Genomic DNA, 8957 nt, shown 5'->3' on the forward strand with positions numbered 1-8957 from the left:
AAAAATGAAATAGATTGAACTGCAACTAACTAAAATCTATCTTGCTAAAATGAAAATGTAGAATTGAAATGAAAGCAGGAAAGGACTAATCTATGCTACTGAAATGAAATTACAGAAAGGAAATGCTAAGCTACGCTTGCGGAATTGAAATTGCAGAATGGAAATGCTAATTTATGCTTGCGGAATGGAAATGCTAATCTACGCTTGCAGAATCGAAATGCTAGTCTAGGAAAGCAGGAAATGTCTAATCTACTTTTGCAGAAATGAAATTGCGGAATGGAAATGAAACAACTACTCTACTCTTGCTGAAATAAACTACTTAGCAGAAGGTTGTAGTAGAAAATAGAAGAAAAGCAGCAATCACAAATACTCTGACGCTTCCCCGGCAACGACGCCAAAAATATGGTGGGCTCTAGTATTGCAGCAATGATGTTGCAACTCCTGGGACTCCATTCTTTACTTTTATCAACCCGGTAGTTCGTAACAAACTTTGAAGCGACGATGCTGTATGCACAAGTACTAGTTCTTGCCGCAGGCTGTCACTTGATCAGTTGGCACAAGTCCGCTAGGAGCTTAAGCCAACTTCTATGAACTATTAGAAGAAGCTTTTAACTATGATGGATGAAAGCTAACTCAAAGGAGGCTAATCTACTTGCAGAAAGAAGCTGAAAGCTGAAAGGAAATGCAAACCCTAGCAAACCCTAGTTTTACCGACTAGCCCTACTGGTGGAAGAAAAGAGATGAAAGTTGCAGAAATGGGTGCCATTGACTCTTGGAATGGTGAAATGCATGTGACTAGGCTACTTCTAAAGTAAAATATGGAAAACATGTCTTTTTGTATTTTTGAGTAATTTTGCAGGATTATTATGCATTTGCTTTAACTATGTTTTATTTGTGCAGGGGTTATTTGTGAAAGGAGATAGAGTGAGCATTTACAGGAGGTTGGGAAAGTGAGAAGAGGGCCTAAGGGGTCCCTAGCACCCTTCCAGAGAGTTTCACAGTGATCAAATCTTGAGAAACTGCTCGCGTGATCTTCTATAGGAAGTCTGCAGGGGTTCTACAGGATGTTCTACAGGAAGAGCCGAGAGAGGATTTTTGAGGGTTGATGGAGGAAAAATAGTGGGAAAGTGGAAATGGAGGATGGATGAGGCTATGAAGAGGTCTAGGACCTAGTAAATGAGACTAAGGAGTGATGAAGATGGTTGGCTTTGTTCAAGGATGGAGGGAGCAATGTTGTACAAAAATGAAGAAATTAGGTAAAACTGGAAAAGTGTGGCAAATGAAGGGAAGGAATCCAGAATTTGGGGTTGAAGCAGGTTGTGTGAGGAAGGAAGGATAGGCAGGGATGGATTACAGGTGATTTGCACACTATCTCTCAAAACTAATCAAAGAAAGACTAAAAAAATAAGAGATCTATCTACTTTGACCTAATCTGACCTAGAAACCAGAATCATGATGAACAACAAGCTATGCACAGGAAATCATTCAAGATAACTATGGAAACCTAATAAAAAACAGATCTAAATATGCAAGCACAACTAGTATCGACTTTTCCATCTAAAAATCCAACACTTGCAGTTGCATTGAAGGGCAAAACAATGTTTTTGTGGCAGCAAGTATGCCTTGGTCTCAGCTCATGGTCCCAAGGAGGGAGAGGTGAGATCAAGGGTTGCTTGATGGCCTTTTTTTGAAGAAGTTTTATGTACTCAAACTTTCAAATCAACTTGAAGCATGAAAAGCTATTTTAATCATCAAAAGAAACTTAAGTAACAAAGTAATATCTTAACCTAAATAGCAGAAATTATTCTATGAATGCAAAGAAAAAACATAATAGTACACAAAGGAGGTACTGGCACTTGGGTTGGGCCCAACCCCAAGAGCTACAGCCTCCTAAGAAAATCTCAGAGCTGGTGCAAAGTGAAATTTATCTCCATTACTCAAAAATAACCATGTCACAGAAATGTTTACAACAAAATCTTGAAAATGAGCTGAAAGGCAGAGCAACACCAAAGTGCGAAAACAACTATTCAAGAGCTAAACTACCAAGGCTTGAAGCCTTCCTACTTATGCACCATGAGGACCTCCAACAACCCTACTTAACTTGAGGGGCATGGCTGCTCAAAACTACAAGTAATCATCCACTTCAAAAAAGCTGCTCGGCTGCCCTTGAAAATCATATTTGGTGGGCTGCTGAACTCCGAGCTGATGGTGGAGAACTCGAGGAAGGGTCCATTTAGTGTAGGATACACCCTTCCTACTAATCCTCAGCCTTGTTCCCTCGTATTTGGCTGTCAACTGGCTCATAAATGCTTGACCTTGGTCCAAAAGACGTCCAAAAATCTGCAATATGCACGCATTAGCCTTCATGGTCAAGTGACTAACCTAATTCATTCAATTAACATAAATATACTCAAAAGCATGCATAAACTATGACTAATGGTGGATTAATCGAGAATAATAGGCAAAATGAGCCCAATAAGTTACCCATTTTTGGGGCTCATCACCTATCTTTGGATAATGTCGGATTTCCATTCAACTGACTAATCAAACACGCTTTAAACATATCCTTACCATCAATATCCACCACTGGCTTTATCGTTTTGCTTCCATTTTCATCAATGGAATCTAAAATTTCATCCAACTCATGGAGATCATTTTGCTTCCATTTTCATCAATGCAATCTAAAATTTCATCCAACTCGTGTCTCCACTCACTTTCCATTATTTGCAATTCACTTTCATTATGTACTAATGATGATGAAGATTGGAATATAGAGTTGGAACAACTTGGTGGAGAAGCATCAAATACTTCATCCACAATTTGGAATGTTGGATAATTTTGATCCTCTATCCATGGTTTAACCCACCAAGAAGATTGAGTGTAATTTTCTGGTTGCACTCCAAGAGTTGATAAAATGCCTTGTGCATCCTCCAATCCAATCTTAAGGGCTTATACAATTTTAGAGTTTGTAGATATTGAATCATATTACGACAATATATCAATTTTTTGTATTGTTTCTTGGTGCAATATTTTCCAAATGCTTTGTTGCTTTTTATGAGATTTATTAAAATCAAGCCCTAGGGGATTCAATTCTTCTTCAACAACTCTATTAAGGGTTCCAACAACACGAAGCAAGTCAGTGAAATCATAGTCCCTCTCCACTCCAACCATCCCACCATCTTTACTAAAGAAGTTCTCACATACATCTAACCTAGTCAAGTGAAAAACACATGGAAAGTTAGAGTAATGATCTCGAAACAATATCGTCAACAAAACTACAAAATGGCAAGAAATTTTCAGACCTTGATATGCTTCTCTGATGATGAAATTTATGTTGACATTAGTATGAGATTGTTTCTGTACCCAACATAACCATAATGTGAAGAAATGATGAACTCGTGAAGAATTTCGCACCCTTTCCCAAAGGCTCAAACTATGAGACATAAAGATGTCAATGTAGTCAGCAACAATCATTAGATAAGTCCCTGCAGCTAGTGTCCTATCTAACTTTCCACTTGGTGTACTTCTCAACTCTTCCAAACACTTTGGAATATGCATTGAAGCAATGCATTGTGTGGATCCCCAATTTTGTCGATTGATCCTCTCTATATCTCCACAGTTAAGCTTGTGATCATCCACTTTAAAAGTGTGATAAACCATTTTGACATGACCAAAACTTATGTAATCATTTCTTAAAACCAATTCTCGTCGACCGCTAAACAAAGGATTCACTAGATTTTTTCTGTTGTGGATGTAATCCTGGCCATGCAATCCTATTACATTGCAACCATTGTACAACCCGGTTAGCCTCCAACCTTCCCAAGGAATTTGATATCGAAGACCTGATGTTGAAGAATTATCCTTCAACATAAGTTGTCTTCTTTTGCTATCCCCATCCGCGGAATGACCAACAATAGGTCCCAAATTATTTTCCACGTGTTTCTTCCACATAGATTCTACCTTTTCCCATTATTGATAAACAAAATTTGTATTGAACCTATTGCATGTTGGATGAATAACCACAACCAAACAAGGAAGCTTTTCATGTAAAGGGTTTGCAATAATAACACATGCATAATGGCCAATAACATTGTTCTTAAAAGAATCTGTTATAATCTCATATCCTACAGCTCCGTTAGCAACTCTCACCATGAAATGTTATTGGAATTGATGTTCTTCTTTCGTTCCACAAAACCCCACCAGTGTATCACTTTCTGCTACCAACCCAACATATTTTTTCACAATTGTTTCATCTTGAGCGAGAAATACAGGAATTGGGCCATCTATACCATGCTTGTCTTTATAAGAAGCATAAAACTTTCTGACTGCCTCAAAAATATGCTCGTGCTTCCCTGGGATATATGCTAATGACTTTCTAACTTGCCTTAAAGTCGTAGATATTGAAGGACCATCCAAGCTAATAAAGCTATGTAATCTAGGACCTCCCCATAACTTGATCATCTCATAAAGGGTTTTTGTGGATGTACTATACCTTCTCCTTGCTTTTGCATGCATCAAGTTATGAAAAATATCCTTGACAAATTCCCAAACTGCATCTTTACCTTGTAATTTTCCTTGCTTATGTGCCTGACACACATCCTTGCAAAACTTATAGACATCCTTCTTCTCTATCGATTCAAACAACTTTTCCTTTAGGGATCTCATTCTAATAAAGAGTGTAGCAACCTTTGTCCTCTCCCACCAAAGAGATCACATTGTTGATCTATGGTTAGCATCTGTAACCCTTGTAACATTCTTCAATTCATTGTGAGTCAAATAGTCGAGTCTTCTCCCTTTTCCTGTATCTCGATCACTTCTTTTATTGGTGCACATTGATTCATGATATAATTGCATCCTGAAGTCATCACATTATTTGTTATGAAACCAACTCAAAAAAATATAGAAAAGAGAGATAAACGCCTTAGAATTCAGCCTCTTCGAGGGGGCAACCTCATTTAAATTACCAATGCATTACAAGATATGGTCATATTCATTTCTTGTTTCTCTGGGGTTTGTTCCTAGCGAGTATCCTTTTCTTTTTATGTTTCTTGATACTTTTCTTCCTGATATTTCACTGCTTGAACCTTCTTCTTCTTGATATGTCCTTCTATCTTGAGAGTTTGAGGAGTTGTAATTCCTGCCATTGCAATACAAGATATGGTCAGATACATTTGTTCTTTCTCTAGGGTTGGTTCCCGGTGTATATCCTCTTCTTTTGACCTTTCTTGATCCTTTTCATTATTAGGAGGCCTTTCTTGTAGCAGCTTTGTCCCACCTTCCTTCAAACCTTCCATGTCTTCCTTCAAATCTTCCATGCCTTTCTTCCAATATGCTTTCATACGATTAATATCAGCTTCCATGGCATAGATAAAACTATTTATCTTTTTCTTATCTAGAATATCATTTACCCTTATATTAAATTTTTGAAAGTCCTCAATGTGCTCTGTCATTGAATCCTTTTGTTTGAGATTTATCAATTGGCTAAAGAAGGTGTTTCTCTTGGTATCCTCATAATGTGCTATCATTTCCTCCAGGAAAATTGACCACGTGACAAGTGGTTTACGAGAAATAAGCCCTTTATACCATAAAAATTGATTTGGTTCTAAATAATTGGATGCAATACGTACCTTTTGTAATAGTGGTACACCATGTAGATCAAAATATTTCTCCATCTGTAGTATCCAATTTACCGGATCCTTGCCATCAAACTTCCTCATCTCCCTTTTTCTTGATTTTAGGAGCTTGATCTTGAAACGACTGTAACTCTGTAATTTCAGATCTTTAAGTTCTAAAATTTCAGCCTGTAATAGCACTTTGGGTCCTCTTTCTAACTCTGCAAGTCTAATTGCAATTGGATTCCCAAAGAAATATTTATTCCCAATCTCCCACGATGACCTAATTACAGACTAGTTCAGTAGAGTAAAATTGTACGATGTGCTGTGTGTCACTGTTTCAACCTTAGGTTCTGAAAATTATACCCAAACAAAATACAATCCATCATCTTTCCATACCTTCTTACGAAATTTCAATCTGATTCTTAGAGAGAAAGTTATGACAAGTTTCCCAAGGTCACCTGTTTAGGATGTAATTCAAGATCTTGCAAAAACCCTAAATTCCTCAGATCATATATCTGAAAATATAGTGAGCCAAGATCTGAAATTCGGACCCGAGGTTCAGACTGATTTCCTCTCAAACGATTTTTTTTTTTTTTTTTTTTTTTTTTTTTTATCTTCTGAAACGTCACAACAAAAAAGTTATAGTGAAAATTCCACGATGGCCTGTTCGGAGCAGCAAAACCATAGAATTCAAATCTCTAATACCAAATGTTATGAAACCAACTCACAAAAAGATAGAAAAGAGAGATAAACACCTTAGAATTCAGCGTCTTCGAGGGGGAAACCTCCTTTACATTACACAAATGAAAAATTCTTCGATGATACAAATGACAAGACCTCCTTTCTATATATATGAGTCTAAGGGGTCATAATATAATCAGAGCCGACATAACAATAATAATGTAAGGGCACAATAAAAACAATAGTGGGCTTCTATGGGGCACAATAATAACAATATGGGGACTACATGGTCACAACAATATAATAAGGGGGTTGTACTAATAACAATAAGGGGTTACACTAGTAGTATTAGGACCTTTATTTCCAATCTCTACCCATTTCTATCAATATAAGGATACCAATACCCCCAACATTGTAGTAACAAGGGAGATAATTGAGCTGTAATAAGAAGAAAAGAAACAAATAAATTTGAAGTAATATAAATAAAATAATATAAAAATTCATATTCAAGTTTAGTCGAAGCTGTTAATTAACACACCTGAAGTAGAAGGATATGCACTTGTAGAAACCCTATGTAATACTGATGGTGATAATGGGACCAAGAACCTAGTTAAACTTTGTTGGGACTGATCATTGGTAGGAATTTTGGGTCTCCCAATCGTGCCACTCCTAAGCCCAATCTCCTCATGTGAACCCTCATTTGTAGCAGTAGCAGTGTGCTTCTTTGATTGCATGTGTTCATTTAGAGAACTGACAATATTACATCTTGTCGGCACTAAACAAAACCATTTATCGCATCGTGTACATTCCACTCTCACTTTTTCATGTCCTTATAGTCTGCCAATGTTGCTTCCACCACCTTGAACAAATTAGGCTCTTGTGTCTTGTTGAAATCATCTCGAAGTTTGATTGCCTGATCAATATGAAATTGATCTCCAACCATCACTGTCTGTCGTACTTCGTTACATGAAGAAATTTCACCACCACTTGGCATTGATAGGCATTGTTGATGGGCCCCCACTTTCATATGATGGTTTTTGAAGTTGTGTGTTGTTTGCGCTCCCAAGGATACATCACCTGTTCCATAATCAATGCCACAAATTTCACAAATGGATCTTTATTTTAGATTCTCCCTTTTTTTTAATATACTTTAAGAGTAATTTTCTCATTGGCAAACTCTTCCATTAAACTTTTAACTTTTTTTTCCCGAGATGCCAATACACTAGGATCAACTACTATGGATTGTTCCACTGAGAAAGACATATTTTCAACTCTTGGTTGTTTATGCATAGGTCCCTCCACAATAACTTCAATGGTTTCAAAGATTGGTATTGTTTCCACTACATTTGAACACTCTTCTTCCACATCAAATGTGCCTAATTTACTCTTGATGCCTACAAGTGTTGTACAGACTTTCCATTTTTTCTCTTTCTTTGGATTTAAACATGTTCCATCCTGGATAAAATAAAAAGGGTATCCAACAATTTCATCATCCATAATTTCGTCATGAATTTCAACAAATGTACAACCTTCTCGACACTTGACCATGCCAATGATAGGATTCTCTTCACCAGTAACAATTTTATAAAACAACTCCATCTGTTTTTGCACATAAATAAATGAAAAAGTAAGTAAAATTCCACAAGCATAATGGTTATTATAAAACAAAGAGCAAGGAATCAAGGTATGCATTTCAATTCAAAGCTCCAAAAAACATGAAGAAATATTACTATTTGGATGAAACACCTTGATTCAAAATGTACTATCGGTGGATTACTCAAAAGGAACTGAAACCAGAAATAAAACATATTACTAAAACAAATTTGAGAGTTGATTTATTGCTACACCAGAGTTCTTTTTAGCCCCTTGGGTGGATGTTAGAATACATGTTCTCCACCATTTAACGCATCTAGATTGAGTAAGGCCAATGTGGGTTGTAATTCTTTAACTCTGATAATTTCTTCTTTTGAAGCGCATTATGCAGTTTGGGGCAAAGAGACTTCAAAGGACATGAAATTTGAGTTATATAATATCGAGTACACTCCATGTCAATATCCAGTGAGATCGTATAATTCGATAGAAATAGGTTAATAAATGGGTCATTGTCTAGACAAGGAGGATGCCTTGAAATGCCCAGGTTACTAAGAAATTCAGTATTAAAAGCACCATCAGAATTTGATGGAGTTTTGATGGTGTTTTCGTAAAAAAGGGTTTTTAATTTGTTAGGATTGTAGAGAGTGGAAACTATGTGCTTTGGTTTATTTCTGTTAGAGACTCTGCCTTTGGTTTATGGTCCCTAGACCATTTTATCCTTTAAAAATGATGGTTCATTTTCTAGGATTCCTAATGAAGGAAGATTCACCCATCATTATTGTCAGCTACTCTCTCAGCACATCGCATGTCATAAGGTCCTTGTGGATGTAGATGGAGGTACATAAAAGGTTTCATGAAACCACTAGAGGTAAGGGCTATAATTCGTTTCTTGGCTTCCATTCATTGTACATAACTTAGGTATGCTATAGAGAATTCTGAACTTAAAATGTCACATTGATTGTGTGCCTCACTTTTGCACAGGCCCAAAGGCACTTGCAACTACGTAAGGAAGCACAAAGACATTACTTGCAGTAAATTCAAGAGAAAACAAAGGAAACTCTTGCAAGA

Source organism: Pinus tabuliformis, chromosome 1_2, assembly GCF_031772625.1.
Source record: "Pinus tabuliformis cultivar Carrire ecotype Pingquan chromosome 1_2, CPIR1, whole genome shotgun sequence".
In the NCBI taxonomy this organism is placed as follows: Eukaryota; Viridiplantae; Streptophyta; class Pinopsida; order Pinales; family Pinaceae; genus Pinus; species Pinus tabuliformis.